The following is a 16,845-nucleotide window of genomic DNA, read 5'->3' on the forward strand; positions in this document are numbered from 1 at the left end:
AATCCCATTGCAGTGTAGCTTAGTTATGTTCTGCATTTTATCTTTTAAAAAATATCTTCCCCGGCTGGTGTGGCTCAGTGCATTGAGTGCCAACCTGTGAACTAAAGGGTCACTGGTTCGATTCCCAGTCGGGGCACATGTCTGGGTCCCCAGGAGGGGGCATGCAAGAAGCAACCACACAGTGGTGTTTCTCTCCCTTTGTTCCCCACTCTCTAAAAAGAAAGAAATAAAATCTTTATAAAAAGTCTATGCAAGCAAGTTGGTGAGAGGTACACATGGCAGAAGAAAATGAGAACTTCTTAAGAAAATTAAATCTGAGTTTCCAAGTACCAAGGGCATCTACTCCCTCTTAATAAAACAGTAATCTAGTTCCTGATTGCGTTTGGCCACTCACCTTCTTATACATAGAGCTGTTGACTCAGTCTGCCTTTCTGCAATCCTTGTTCTCTCACCATGGGCAGAAACACTTGCTTCTTCCTTTTGTGGTCAGACCTGGCAAGGCAGCAGCCCAAGAGAACTTTAACACTTTCTGAGGCAACAGGGAAGTTGGGAACTTCCCTAGTGTCACGGCCTGTGCACCTGGTCCTGGCAACAGAGAGATTCTAAGCCCATTTGAGTCCCTTGGAAGTAGCCAAACCTGTGGAATAAGAGTGAGGGCCCAGACCTGGCCTGGAGCTTTGAGTTGCAGCTTGAGGTTATGGAAGGAACCCGAGAGAAAGGATAAAAATAAAGGCAGGGGTGCAGGCAGAGTTGTGCTTTGCTGATCTCCATGACAAAGAAAGCTAAACTTGAAAAGGTAGGATCTTTTTCTCAGAAGTCCTCTGACCCACCCAAGCAGCAGTACTGCCCTTAAAACAGAAGCTGGTGGCCAGTTTGCTAGAATTTCGGCTGGTTTTGGGTCTGATTTAGTTACACCAGTCCACACCTCTCTAGATATATTCAATCATGCCTCCTGGTGTCTTCTACCTTTACTGGATTCAATATCTTAGATATACCTTCTTCATTGATTATTATTATTGTTGCATCTAGTCTAATATCATCACCATATAATCATTATTACTGTTATTATTATTATTATCTGTGCCCTTAACAGTATAGAAGTTTAATCAGCAGTTTTAAAAAACTGGGTATCATATATAACAATAATAAAAATACCTTTCATTTAAAAAATATTTTCCCAACCCATATCTCATATCTTGGATTAATTTCTCTATTTGTTCATTTATTCACTCATTCAGCCAAGAGACCTCTATGATCTCACTGGGGATAACACAATAATTAAAATACGGCTCCTGGTTTCAAGGAACTGGCAGTGCAGAAAGGGGACCAGACACGTAAACGTGATGAGAAGACAAGTGCCGTGCTGGCGCTGACCTTCAAATTGCCTTATTTACCAGTGAGAAAAGGAGACAGAACAAAAAAGACCTTCCCAAGGTCACACGGCTAGTTACTTGAAGAATAAACTGCCCTGGCTGGGTTCTGTTCCCAGTCCAGCACATGCCTGGGTTGCCGGCCAGGTCCCCAGTTGGGATGCATGTGAGAGGCAACCGATTGATGTTACTTACCTCTCACACATCAGTATTTCTTTCTCCCTCCCTTCCCCTTCCTCTAATAGCAAACAAGTGAATAAATAAATAAATAAATAAAAGTAAAAAACCTAGCAGACTGGAACTGTTTAATATAGGAGAAACACATGAGTAAATATCAATAGAGAGCACAGTATGGAAAGCAGGGTATAGTAATGACAGAAACATGCAGAAAATATTAAAGAACAAAATGTTGAAGTATTTGGAAAGCATGTAAAACGTTTTGTTTTATTATTTTCTTATCCTCATCCAAAGACATTTTTAATTGCTTTTCTTAGAAAGACAGTAAGGAAGAGAAAGAAACATCAGTGCAAGAGAGAAGCATCAGTTGCCCCCTGTCTGCACCCAAACAGGAATTGAACCAAAACCTGGGTATGTTTCCTGACCAGGAATAGAATGCACAACCTTTTGGTTAAGGGACAACACTCTAACCAACCGAGCCATACTGGCCAGGTGCATGTAAAACATTTTAGACAGTCCCCTAGTCCCCAAATGCTAGAGTTCTTAGACTTAGCAAATACAAATATTTTATCTGGAAATCCTAAAAATTGATAAAAAAAAAAGAGGGTTTGATAATCTCTGGGGATTTTATTGACATGGATTATCAGTTTCTCTGAAATGCCTCTCAAGCATTATTGCAAGGGAAGGTTGGAGGGTGGAGAGTGAAGTAGGAGCTGTTGGAGATGTACATTTGGACAGAGAAGGCCCCAGGCAGTTTACTAAAGGCTTCTCAAATGGTCGAGAAGGGTATTTTGGTCAGAATGGGTTCCAGCTACAAGCAACAAAACATAACACACAGTATCTTAGATAGGAAAGGAGTTTGCTAGTTTCATGGTGTGGAAGATCAGAGTTAGGCAGTCCAAGATGAGCACGAATCAGCAATGTCATCAAAGGTGTCGATTCCTTTCATCTTATTATTTCATCACCCTTAACTTCCAATTCTTAACACTATAAAATGAAGGCTGCACTCCCAGATACTAAGTCCAGGTCTCAGGCAAGAAGGGAGAAGGCAAGAACATGTCAGCTGAAATGGTCTCTAAAAACAGTTCTGTAATTTGCACCCAGAGCATTCATTTTTTTCCCCTTGCCAGAACTGGGTCATCTGGCCATTCCCAAATGGTGGGGGTCCGGAAAGTTATTTTTAATTGGAAACATAGTCTTTGAATAAATCCAGGTTCAATTGGTTAAAAAGGGGGGGGATACACAAATATTGAGTGGGCAATTGGCAATGTGTGTCTTAAAGGAATTTTTTGGAAGAAGTGGTATTTCAATAGCAGATAAAAGAAAAAGAGAAAGGACAAATAAATCATGGAGTTGTCTAAGAGAGGTTTGGGAGCATGAGTGAAGAGGATGTATTTATTATTTGGATGTTCATGGAAACTACTGTGTGACCTCAAGGAAGGCTCAGATTGCCTGATTGAAAGCAAAGCTCTGTTGTTGAGATCTAGAACATCATTTGGCTTGCTTCTCTGTACCCCAGATTATTTTGGAAAAGGAGCTTAGTGCTGGATGACAAGTGTTACATATTTATTTGACACTTAGTATTAGTAGATCATACTGCTTCTCAGTCTAGTTTAATTTGAGAGACACAGTAGGCAAGCTCTCTGGGCAACTGATAACCTATTCCGGGGAGAACCTGTAATAGGTTATCTGCTACGACATTACTTTAATCACCATTACAAGCAGAATGGGAGCATCTTTTGCAGTTTTCATAGCACCCTCAACTTAGACTAGTGGAATCTATAATATACATAAAACAAATGACTATGTTACATGAGGAAAGTAGTGAGACATTGAGACAGCTTACAAAATAGCATTTGAATCGGACCCTAATTGATGAGTAAGATTCCACCAAGTGAGCCAGGCACAGAGACGCTCAAAGACCCTGCATTGTTAGAGAGCTGTAAAATTATCTCAAAAGCCTTGTTTTGCTGTCAGAAAGATTGGCTCATCTATTTTTATAAAGAAAAGTCTTAAAGAAAACATAGACAAAATAAGTTCTCTCAAATGCTGCATTGGCTTTCTGCTTTAATTCTGATTCAATTATTCAGAAGACATAATTCCCCAAGTCCTTCCAAACGATCGACCTTTTACCTGGATCCTGAAGCATGTCCCCCTATCGTGGTGTGTTTTGTGAACATTTCCTTCCTTTCTCTCCTGCAGATAGTACAAATAGCCCAATTTTGTTCATTCCTTGACAGGTAAAAAGGCGGCAGTCTCTTATTTCACCTCCGTCTAAGCAATGCCAAGAATTGTTCCTCTCTGACTTGATATTTGTTTGTCTGGGGAGTGGGGTGGGGGAAGGAATGAAGAACAAAATTGGGAAACAAGGTTAAGAACATGTCGTCCAGACCCTGGGAGCATTCAAATCAAGCTGCCAGCTGCAACAAGAATCTCTAATAAGGAAATTAGAGCATGATCATTTCTGGCTATGTGACTCTGGTTCTAAATAGGTTTTACAAATAGATTGTGATTGAACTTGGAAACATAAACAAATTGGCTTTGTGGAATAAAGGCTGAACCACATTTTGGTGAGAGAATTAAAATGCCTTTAGGAGAGGCGCTCTGGGAGAACGGACGGCTAGTTTAATGATAGTATATGCATTTCTCAAACATGCCAGCCTCGTTGGCTTCTCTTTGGAGAGTCAGGTTTGTAAACTCGAAAGAAAGTTTTCCAACAGGGTCTCTAAGAGGAGGACTAATAAAATCAGGAAATGGGCAGTGTGTGCTTGAAATTCCCCATTCAGATACTAGGAGGAGAGGTGCCATTTAAAAATAATATATTTTAAAACATCAATAGCTTATAAAATTCTAGTCAGCTGTCTCCCCTGGACATTTCTTTTGTCTCTTGGAGGGTTGGGGATAAAGATTCTTTAAGCTCTCTTAATACATTTTCACTTATAAATATTCATGCAGCTTCCTGGCGCCTCCCGGCTGACTCAGCGCAGGCCCCCACCCTGGCCAGCCAGTGACTCCGGACAAGATGCTAAATTTCTGACAAGGCCCTGGGTCAACCTCAGACATCCCAGGGCCATTTGAAAACACCAAAGACTTTTCAGTCAAGATAAAGTGTTATAAATGGCTGTGTGTTCAAGCTTACAGTCCACCCGAGAGGATCAGCCTTCACTCTCTGCAAACTCTCCCAGGTGTTATAAGTAGTCATGGTTTTGTGTGTTTTGTGCTCACACAGTGAGAAACAGATCCACCGATTGAAAGGTGCTCTTTTTCATTTCCCTTTTTCTAAATCCTCTGCTTACTCACTAAGACCTGATCCATTATTGAGTACACGTCAGCAAAATCTCTCAGATAGTTATCTTTAGAAATATAAAGCTTTAGACTGAGTAGGAATCACAAAGGTCATTGGCTTGTTGAGCAGCAATTTAGATCCAGGTCATGCACAGTGTATTCCACTATCTCAAAATGCTTACACTGCAAAAATGTCCCTTGGATCTAACTCTGGATCCTCCTGTGCTACCTGTTCTCCCCACATCCCGGATATATGACTAGGGAGTGAAGTCTAGAGCTGTGTTTACTCATTCTCCCTTACTGGGACATGGGGTCTCTCGCATCCCTGGGGCCCAAGGGTTGAATTTCTCCCAGAAAATGCTTTTTAGGGCCTAGTGAGTGCATATACAGAGTTTATGTCTATACTTACACCTAAGGCCCCACTATTCACAAAAATCTTCTTAAATTATAAACGGAAATAAAATATTTTGCTAAAAGAAGTGTATATTGTTTTACACTTTTACTTCAGAAATTCTGTATTTTTATTTATGATTCGACTTTAAATAGGTATTTAGCCTGCATGCATTAGTTCCTGCTGATGCTTTTTTCTGTCAAGCAGATAGAAACTTATAAATGAATCTCCAGGTGAACTCCTTATTTAAATGCAACTCAAATTAATTCACTGTGAAAGTAAAATTTCTGCTCTCCTTAACTCACCCGCTCAACATAAACAGTTTATTTTCTTTACAATGTGTTTTCCTTAACAGACACTGCACCGCAGAAAACACATCAGATGGCTTGTTCTGTGTGTGACCTAGTTCTGAACATAGTTCTTCCACACATGGGTGAATCTGGGCAAGTCACACGTGAAAGGAGGGAGTTATGCCAGGCGCACTGGTGGGTGAGTTTCTCAAATTTTAGCATGTGTATTAGTCTCTGCTCCAGAGAAACAGAACCAGTAAGAAAAAGAAATTATCTATCTATCTAGTCTATCAAAAGAGAGATTTATTTTAGGGAATTGACTCACATGATCAGGGAGGCTTGGCAAATTCTAAATCTGCTGATGGGCTGGCAGATTGGAAACCCATAGAGGAATTGTATTTCAAGTCCAAAGATGCTCTGCTGGTAGAATTCTCTCTTTCTAGGAGGAAGTCAGTCTTTTTTTTCTCTTAAGGCCTTAAACTGATTGGATGAGGCTCACCTACATTATGGAGAGTAATGCGCTTTACTTACAGTCTACCGATATAAATCTTAATCTCACGTAAGAAATTCCCTTACAGAAACATCCAGAATATTGTATGACCAAATATCCAGATACTATGGCCTAGCCCAGTTGACACATAAAATTAATCATCACATCATGTATAAGAATCACCTGGAGAGCTTGTGAAAGTAGATTCCAGTTCTCCATCCTCAGAGATTCTGATTCTAATTAGCAATTCTAATGAACTCCCAGCTGATGCTGATGGAGCTCTTCCAGGTATTACTTTTTGAATAGTGTTGTTGTAGGTATGCATTGGAATGCATTGAATGATCATGGTCCAACCTCTTCTATGGGTGAGGAACCTGAAGCCAAGGGTCATGAATGGACTTGTTTAAAGGAGCATATATATATTCCAGATCTTCAGACCTTTGTTCAGGGCTCCTTCCACAGAACATGCTGCCTGACATGCAGTACAAATGAACTTCCTTGGGACAAAATCTAGCCTTGTAACCGAAACTTCCTCAAAACCAAAGTGAACCAGTGGAATTTTTCATGGAACTTGACAACCCGATCTTAAAATTCACGTGGAAAATTAAAAGGCCAGGAATAGCCAAGACAACTTTGAAGAAGAGTGAGGAAAGACCCATGCCGTCATATTCGCAGGTGTTTATAAAACTATAGTAATTAAAGCAGCATGGTATCAACAAACAGACTATTGGAACAAATCAAGAACTTCTTGTCAGACCCTAAATATTTGAGCTATCCATGACAGGGTTACATTGTGAGGAAAAGATAAATTATCAGTAAATACTGCTAAAAAATGGCTATCCATGTGAGAACAAAATAGACTTGCTACCCACTCTGCACTTAGAAAGAGATTTTAATATTTTCTTTTTTAAAAAAATTTTAGAGATAGGGGAAGGGAAGGAGAAAGAGTGGGAGAGAAACATCAATGTGTGGTTGCCTCTCACATGGCCCCCAGTGGGGACCAGGCCCGCAACCCAGGCATATGCCCTGACTAGGAATCGAACAGTGACCCTTTGGTTCACAGCCCACACTCAATCCACTGAGCTACACCAGCCAGGGCATGCACTTAGAAAGAAATTTGAGCTGGATCAACGTAGAAGCAACACTTTTAAACTTTTAATAGGAAATTTAAAATATTTTTATATCAAGGCAGATAAATATTTCTTAAATAAGACATAGAAACCATAAACCATAAAGTAAAATAATAATAATAAGCCAATATTTACTGAGCTATTTTATGTGCTATACAACATTCTGAGTACCTTATATATACTAGCTCATGTAACCCTTATGCAAAGGATTATGGGAGGCAGGTAATATGATGATCCTCATAACAGACTGAGGCCTGGAGAGACTATTGACTTCCCTAACTTACGCGCTAAGTGGTAGAGGTGTGAGCTTACCGCAGGCATTGCAGCTCTGGAGCCCTGCTCTGTGCTACCTCTCAAGACAGGGGAGTTGACTATGTTCAAGTTAAAGCAACACATATCATATAAACTAATTAAAAATACAAACCAGGATGAGGAGAAAATATTTTAGTGCACATAATCATCAAAGAATTATATGTATACACACACACTTACATATTGATATAAAAATCAATCCAAAAGAAAAATGGAAACAGCTTATGAAGAGGCCCTTTATTGAAAAGGATACTCATGTGGCCATAATCACGTGAAAGTGTGCATGCTAGCAAATAGATAAATCAGTACAATTACTCTGGAGGGAGATACAGCAAGATGTACTAATGTAAAAGGTGCATATTCCCTGTAACCCAGGAGATTCTTTATATATACAAAGAGTTATTACAGAGCTGTTCTCACAAAAAATGGAGATACTAACTCTGTAAATAAGTGGTTCAACAAATTGTAGAGTGATTATATTTTGGAATACGAATTAAAGTAGATCTAGATACATCTATACAGATAAAGTTAAAAAACCTAATGTTGGGTGAAAAAAATGTAAGTTAAAAGATGACATATAGCATATGATACCTCTTGAATAAAGTCTAAAAATCTCACCAATAACGCTATATATAGTTATGGGTACATAACATTGCCGTAAGGACATGGACCGACTTCAAGACAGTGCTATCCTTACCTCTTTGGTAGTAGAGGTAAGGAAAGGGAGACAGTAGGGCTGAGAAGAGGAATTAGCTATATATAAATTTTATTAAAAATATCTCAAATAGACATGCCAAAATATTGAAGTGTGTTATATCTGGGTGATGGGTACCTGAATGTTTTATCATTTCCTATATATTTAACACTGTTCATAATTACATGTTTTCTAAGGATTTTATTTATTTATCTTTAGAAGGGAAGGGAAGGGGAGAAGGAGAGAAATAACAATGTATGGTTGCCTCTCATGCTTCCCCTGCTGGGAACTGGCCTGCAACCTAGGCATGTGCTGTGACTGGGAATTGAACCATGATCCTTTGATTCATGGGCCCGTGCTCAATCCACTGAGCTACACCAGCCAGAGCCATAATTATATGTTTTTAAAGAAATAAAAATACTATTCCATCAGTCATTGATACACAATTGTATTCTTTTTCTGGGGACTAATATGCATGAGCATTCTTCTTTCTGCACATTATTTATTCTTAGATATTCTTTCCTACTTATAAAATCTTAGAGTGGGAAGGAAATTTAAAGGGTGTTTGTTCAAATCTACCTGTTCACACAGGCACTTCTGGATTCAAATTGGTGTTTCACAAAAACATACTTGCTAGAATTTTCTTTTATGCTTAATAATCTGGAAAATAGGGTTTTTGTCAACTATTTTGTTTTAACTGAGTCAAGGTCCATAGATAATGAATTCATTAAAAATTAGAACATAATAAATTGCCGTTAATTAGTGCTATGCTGAACATACGATTTTGTCTGTGACAACACAGCAGCTGTGGTGACCCTCAGGGTCATTCACCATAAACATTGATTACCATTATTTTTGGTGATATGTGGAAGAGCCAGCTGAAAGAGGTCTGATTATCAAAATGTCAGGTAATATGGAATACAAGGAATACGTGGAGAGAAGGGAATTATCATTTATTAAAATATTATGAAAAGCACTTTAGATATACAATTTTATTTACATTTTGCAGCAATCTTATATTGTTGTTATCCCCATTTTTCAAATAAAGGCATTGAGGTCCAGAAGGATGAAGTAATTTTCCTTAATTTTAATTAAGAAAAGTTATTCTAAACCTGAAAATAAGGCAAAAAAGATGCCTGTCATTTTTCTCATACCGGAGCTTTATCTAATTGGAGTCCACAGATTATTAATTTTTAACAGAACATACCTCTGTTTGACTTGCATTTACTATTGCTTAGTACAAGGCTCTGTGAAGCTCTGGGATCACTTGTAGATTTTTATCTGCTTTGAATACAAATGATTTCAGTCCAGCAGGAAATATATGTTTCAAAGAGACATATCTATCTATCTATGGATGTAAACTTCATCTCTCCAATTCTTGAACCAATTTTACAATCCTATTGCTTCCTCATTAATAGCTTAAATGAATTTTAACCTTTGTTCTTTGTGTATTTGTATGAGAGTCAAGTGTTTCCCTGTTAACAATTACACTTTGACAGTCCCACAGCTAAAGCTGGCCTTGCGCCCCAGAGCGCACACTCTTGATCCCACACCCACTCTTTTTGGCCATAGGTGATACACCTCATTACTGAGAACCTGTGCTTAGTGAAGGCTAGTCCTCCCAAGGGTGGGCAGGAAAAACCTGATCATTAGAAAAATAGTCCCAGTTTCTATTTATCTGATAGGTAGATGCAATATGAAAATATCCCATCCCTGGATGTGTGCCTCCTGAAACAGAGAGGTTTTATCACTTGGACCCAGAGAGTTGCTACATCTGCTCCCCCCAAAATAGAGGGATAGCATATCTCACACACATAGCTTTAGGCTGGGTTGAATAGCATGTGTACTATAAATGAGTAGAGACAACGTCCCTATCTATAATTTTATCACTCTCTCTATACACCCGATTTCTAGCAAACTCCTATAATCAAAGGCATTTTTCAAAGATCGTTCCATAAACACCAAGAACATTCATTTAGCAACATGTACCGTGAAACCCTACCACTCATTCGGTGTAATGAAGGAAGGCGGGACTGATTAGTGAAAATATGGACTTGTGGGCTATTTGAAGAACTGAAGCAGCATTATTTTAAAGCTCATGTATGCCAGTATTTCAGCTATGAAGCAAGACCCAGCATTTGTCCTTGGGGACTTAATTAAAGAGGAGATAAAAGTGGTATGTAATCAGCTTATCAACAGAAAAAAGAAAGAGGCATTTCTTAAGTGATTGCAAAGTTTGTTCTCTTAAGCAGGTTAAACAACTCTTAATTTTCTCATAACCCTTTCCAGATTATCAATTGATACAGAATAACCTTTCTCTATAAGAAAATCCAATGGAATTCTTTCAAATTTAAAGCAGGGAATATGTGAACTAAGGAGGTTTTGGTTCTACATTTTCCGCCCATAGATTTCACATCCGTGGTGACACTGTCTTGAAGTAGAACGTTGGACAAGGTCTCCTGGATAGTAGCAACTAGTGGCCACTGTCCTTTTGCCCGGGAAAGGGGGGCTGCCGTGGCACCAGAAGAGCCCAGTGGACACAGGCAGCAGTCTGGCAGTGCTGCCTGCTGATGCTAATTATCCTAGTCTGGGGAAATAGGAGGGAAATGGATGCCAAGTTCTTGCACAAGGTCAAATGTTTCTGGGGGAAGGAAGCCAGGATTAAATTAGCAGTCCTGGTGAGGTAGGAAGCTGGGTGGAGAAACACAGGCTGGAAATTAAAATGGAGACAGCAGTAAAAAGTAATTACTAACACATTTCCTAACTTGGAAAGCCAGCCACATCCCACACCAGGGCCAGACTCCGAGCTCTTCTCTTCCAAGAGGTTGGAGCAGGCTCAGGGACTGGAAGGGCTGTGCAAACCAGCTGCCCGTCTCTGGCTTTGGAGCTGTGCTCCCCGAAAAGGGAATTTCATCTTGAAAAGAAAGCAAAGGACATTTCTGCCTAAATTCTCCATTAAGATAGACATTCTCCATAAATTTAATGTATCTATCCTTTTAGGAATACTTAACAGCAAAAAAAAATTATCTAACATTAAAACAAAGGAAAGGAAAACCTTTTTGGAAAACGCGTTTGTGAAATTAAAATCTCTCTTTGCCACTGTTGATCCACATGGCAGGAGGAAAGGCACTGTCTGTGGGAGGCACAGGTATCAGGAGAAAAGGGGGAGGGGGCCGGGGAGGAAAGGAGAAGCAATCCTCACTGGTGTCAGGGAGAAACTCATGATTGGATTGACTGTTTGGGATTGACTGTTTTGACAGTTGATTTTTATTATTTTTTCCCTCCAACTTCAGAACCATGACAGACAATTGCTGAACATCAAATTGATGAGTGAATACTTCATCAGATCTGGTTGCCTTAACAACTAAAGTAGCCAAAATGTTAAGACAGTCAAATAAGATTGATTATTTTTTATACAATCTGTGGGTGGTTGACCCTGGGACATTCAGCCTTATCACGCAAACAAACAAAGAGCCCCAGTCAACGGATGCAAAAGCAGCCACAGGACAAGGGAGACATCTGTCAGTCTCCTGTCTGCCTCATCTCTACAATGTCACTGAGCAGCTTTTAGAAAAACACCAGAAAGCCTTTGGGTTGTTTCTGGGTGCTGGGTGTAACAGGAGGCAGCCAACCTTAAAAGCTGGAATTCTGAGCCTCTCAGTTTCTAGAGCAGAGACAGAGTCTGGCTTGCACTGGAAAAACAGATTCCCGGAAATTGCCGTGTAGAGGTGCTGAATCATGCATGAATGTCAGCAGATGACACCAACCGTGGCATCATTTCATGGGGACTTTATCCGGTGTGAACCAAGAGAATTCTACTTGATGAATTTTCTTTCAACATTCACAGATAATTGTTGTGCTGTGTCACACACCGAAAGGGAAATTAAATTTCTCTTGTAATTGGATTTGGTATTTGCAGGGCTTGCCTGAAGAAAATGGAAAGGAAATTCATTTTCAATTTTTAAAAAATCTTGAATTAAAAAATTGTCATCACCATGCCAGGTGCCTATCTGAATTCAGCCCACCACGTGCAGAGGAATGGTTGCCAGAAAATGATGATACAGGTTCAAAAGATTCTTCAAACTTTACTCTTGTTGATTTGTTTGTTTGGTTAGGTTTTTTTCTTTTCATTTTTGGTTCTGAAAAATTATTATTTGATAGCTTGGTGACAATGCAGTCTGTGCTGAGAAAATAGGAATTGATTAAGAAGTGAGAGACTGAAAATGAGTGGGAAAAAAACCCCTACCAAGCATTTACAGTGTAATTTTCCAATACAGTTTTGAGTAGATACCACATGCAGTTAGAGTTAGATGCATTTTCAAGCCTATTGAACAAAGAATAATGTCTGAGTTTCTCTCTTTTCAAAGTGAATCCAAGAAAATACGATGCTAAATTCTACAGAGACTCATGGCATTCATTTGAATGTGCAATTGCTTGAAACTTGAGAGAGTCAGTTTCAACTCTTGGAGGTCCTGACATAGATAGCTAGCATATAACTGAATGACAGAGAAGAATAGTTGCAACAATAATTCCTGGAAATAAAACATTAATCTATAAATATCAGTTTGCTAGATTAATTAACAATGATGCCAATTTGATGTATTGATTGTTAAATGGATCTGTGGATATAATGGAATGTATTGAAAAAATTTTAAAACAGTACCACTTATTCTTAGATAGCTTTATATTTTACCTTTTACTTTTCTTATTTTAATTAATCCACACCACAAGCTTTTGGAGGTCGACATTGACAATGGCCTATGCTGACTAACATACAGCCATGCCAATCTTGGCTGCCCTTGCTTCCAGCTTTAATTGTTAAGAGCTGAAATTTCTTTATACCAGAGTGATCACTAAATGAACAAGAGAAGACTGTGATTCAAACACAGGTAATCCACTTTGAGGTCAGGAAATTATCCCTTTCCTGAGAACTTGAACCAAGAAATTCCTAATGAACAAGACAGTGTTGAGAGCTGACGTTGAAAGTCAGGTAGAGAGAAGATGGAGAGGCCATGATGCCCTAAGGGAGAAAAACTGAGTCAGGACACAGAGGCAGCAGAAGGTGAGCAGAAATTGAAAGGGAGGAAATAGTCAAATCAGATCAATAAAAGGGCACCAGAGACGAACTGCAGGACCTTCTTGCCGCTGAGGTCACTAGGATCCTCCTTCTGTTCTTCTTGCTCTTGGGTTGGATTTAACTGGAAGCCTTTTTGGAAACATGGGTGAATTGCTCTTTCTTGCATGCAATGGAGGTCGACTGAAAAATACATTGTCATCCTCTATGTTGCTATTGAAGAAACTAAAGCAAAAAGAGAAAGTAAAAATTATTCCTAAGAAGATGGGCTGTATTGTATAGTTCACAGCATACGCAACAGGATGTAATGGAACCAACATACATGCCCAGCCTTTTCTAAAATTGGTGCTGATTTCTGTTTATCATACTAGGTCATTTTAAAAAGATGACCTTCAAATCCTTTGACATTGCTCCACCAAGAGTTGGTGTCTATGTCCCCTGACCTTGAATCTGGATGGGAGATTGTGGTAGTTCCAACCAATAGAAAATATGAGAAGTAATGCATGATTTTTGAGGCTAATTTAGAGAAGATTATTCACTTCTACCTGGCCTTCTGTGAGTGCTTTTAGAACCCAGCCACTGTGCTGTGAGGAAACCCAACCTGGTGCACACAGTAAGACTGTCTGGAAAGGCCCTGGGGGCGGGGTGGGGGCGGAGAGAGAGGTCCTGGCAGCTCCCAGCTCTTCTAGGCCCCTTTCACTCTCACTTTTCTCCCAGTCCCCTTTCCCTTCACCTACCCCCACTACTAAGTTCAACCATGGTTTGACTGCAAGTACCTGAGAGACCCAAGCCAGACCCGCCCACCTTCTTGAATTACTGCCCGACAGTAACTGCAAACAAAATAATTGTTGCTTTTAGCTAAGTTTCAAACATAGCAATAAATATTTGGTCAGAGCATTATTACCAAATGTATAAGAGACTGCATCCAGAAATTAAAGAGGCCTACCAAGTGTTGCATTCCCTTTCTGGTGGTGGGAGGGGCAATATGCAATCCTTTGTGTTTTACCTGGAAGGAGATGCCCTGGGATGCCCCAAACCACTGGACCCCTAACAGTTTTGGTGATTTGGTGGGGACCTATGATTCAAGGAAATCTTCCTTAAATGTACCTTATATCATCTGGAGTTCATGTGTCTTACAAAGGCCTCCAAAATATTTGGCACTTATTATTTATCTGGCTTGATTAACATGATGTCACCAATAAAGTGGGCAATTGTATGGTTCTCTGGAATGCTCAAACAGGCCAGTCACTAAATTATGAGGGAGAGACCGGACATGATCCTGGGGCAAGATTACAAGTATGTGCTATTGTTCATCTCATGTGAAAAAAAAACAGCACTTTTGGCATGGCTGCCATTTAATTAATTTGTCATAGTCCACTCTCATACTGCAGGGCTCATCTGGCTTTTGTTGGTGCAAGACTGAGGCAGGGTAGTGAATAGGGGGTAGGATACTGTATTCTTTAGGTTTTCAAGACTCACTTCATCTCTGTCTTTTCTCCTAGAGTACAACATTGTTTTAACTTTTTTTCTTGTGAGAGTACATTTATTACTTATTAAAGTTGGGGACAGGGAAACAAGGACGGGCTTAGGACAGAAGAAGCAACAGGAGTGAGCCTAGTCAGGGCTGCTCTGGCTCACTGAGAAAAGTCACAGAGACAGAAGTGAGCCAAGTGGGGCTGCTTTGGCTCACTGAAAGGTCAGAGGAAAGGGGGTCTTGGAGACAGGATCAAGGGGTAAGCCCAGGATAAGCTGCCACTGCCCGTTGCTCCCTTGGTTGCAAGTTTCATGGGGCCCTTAGAGTTTAAGAGAAACACTCCTGAGATGGAAGAAAGGCCTGGGCATGCTCCTGGAAGGGAAGGCGCTGCTGTTTTTCTATTTCTCTTGTCCAGAGTGGGAGAGGGGCAATGTCTGAGGCTTCCATTGGCCTTTCCCATTATTATAATTCTTACCTCCAAGCCAAAGAGCTTTTCACTCTTTGTTTCAATTGTACATTCATGGATGGAAGAAATGACCGCTAGTTGGGTCCATAAACTAAGCTGACCTACTAGAAGCCAGGTATCAATGTTAACACAGTTTTTGAAACTTTCCCCAGTACATGGTTCCCTACGTAGATGACTGCAGATCCCTCTGGAGAAGCACTGGCAGATCATCACAGTAGTACTTGCCATCATCTCGCAGGGTCCTTTTCTCACAAGACCCAGCCCTTCTTTCAGTGGATGGCATCTGGATCAGGTCCAGAAACTTAGCAAGAGATTGTGACATTTTATTGGGGCAGGAGCCCTTAGCCTTTGTTCCTTTCTGTTGTATAGACTGAGAAACAACCTTGTTGCCTGCTCATTTTGTCTTGACCCTGGAAATGCTGTATTCTGTTAACTACCCCCATAGGCCTCTGTGAGTCATGCCATCCTCCCCAACCTTGTCTCCCTTTATAGTAATTGAGTTTACTTTGCTTTTGATAGTTAAGTGCTTCTACTTTTTTGGCCCCTGTCAGCATTTTGCTGTGTGGAAGCCAAGCCTGCAATAGCATCCTCTAAAATCGGTCTTGGTCTATAAAGATCAGCCATCATGAAGATTCTTAACAACACTGGTATTTCTAGCAAATCCCATTTCCTTTGGTAGATGAAATGTCCTTTGAACTCTCTCACAGAACATAATAAACTAACAGGCTTTCTGACATTGCATAATAGTCATTTCATTATGCCCTAATTCCTGAGCCTTCAGATCCTTTCTTTTACCATTTGCCCCTCCCAAGGTTCTTGCCAACAATGGCGGGGGCTCTAATATCTATAAACTATTCTCTGCCCAACTTTATATGCTGTCTCCCTTAATCTAGCACCTCCAAGTATCCAGTCCATTTATATTCTGCTGGATCTTGCCAGTAATGTTAGCTAGATTCTTCAGTTCCTTAAGTATATAATTCCTCTCCTCACTTTGCAATTCCAGCTCTTCCCCAGCTGGGTTATGTTGTGACTCAACCTTAATTATTCTTCTGGTGATTACAAGGGGGGGGTTATGTTGTGACTCGACCTTAATTATTCTTCTGGTGATTACAAGGGGAGAGGGTAGATTATGAGGGACACATGTTGCAAGGTAGAGTCTTCTGTACTGTGCTCGAGTACAGAGAGGCAGCCTTGAATAACAAGGAATAGGCTTTTCTTAGGTCCAGAGAGTCTAGCAGAATCTGTGGGCTTAGATTTCTCATTCTAAATCTTAGGGTCCCATTCTTTCCCAAACAGGGCCACGACCTTATGTAGGAGACCAGTGAAAGTGCATTTCAATCTCCATGGAACTCCGTTACTCTTATACTTAAATCCTGGCCCTGATCCTCAGGTTTTTCTGCCTTCTTACTGCAGGGGATGAAAGTGACTTTAAATCCTGCTGAGGTGGCCCTCTGGCTTTCACACTTTGCTTATATTGGTGGTTACCATATTTTCAAACCATAAGACACACCTAGGTTTTAGAGGAAAATAGGAAAACATTTTTTGAATAAAAAATATGGTAAAGTATTTAATAACATAAATAACATAATATTTCACCAAGATAAATGTAAACAGAACTCAACAGCAGCATTAACAACCATTATTCCTTCCAAATTTGGTGGTGGGGGTGCATTTTATAGTCCAAAAAATACG

Source organism: Artibeus jamaicensis, unplaced genomic scaffold (genome assembly GCF_021234435.1).
Source record: "Artibeus jamaicensis isolate MK-2021 breed Jamaican fruit bat unplaced genomic scaffold, CSHL_Jam_final contig_3126, whole genome shotgun sequence".
NCBI classification, from domain to species: Eukaryota; Metazoa; Chordata; class Mammalia; order Chiroptera; family Phyllostomidae; genus Artibeus; species Artibeus jamaicensis.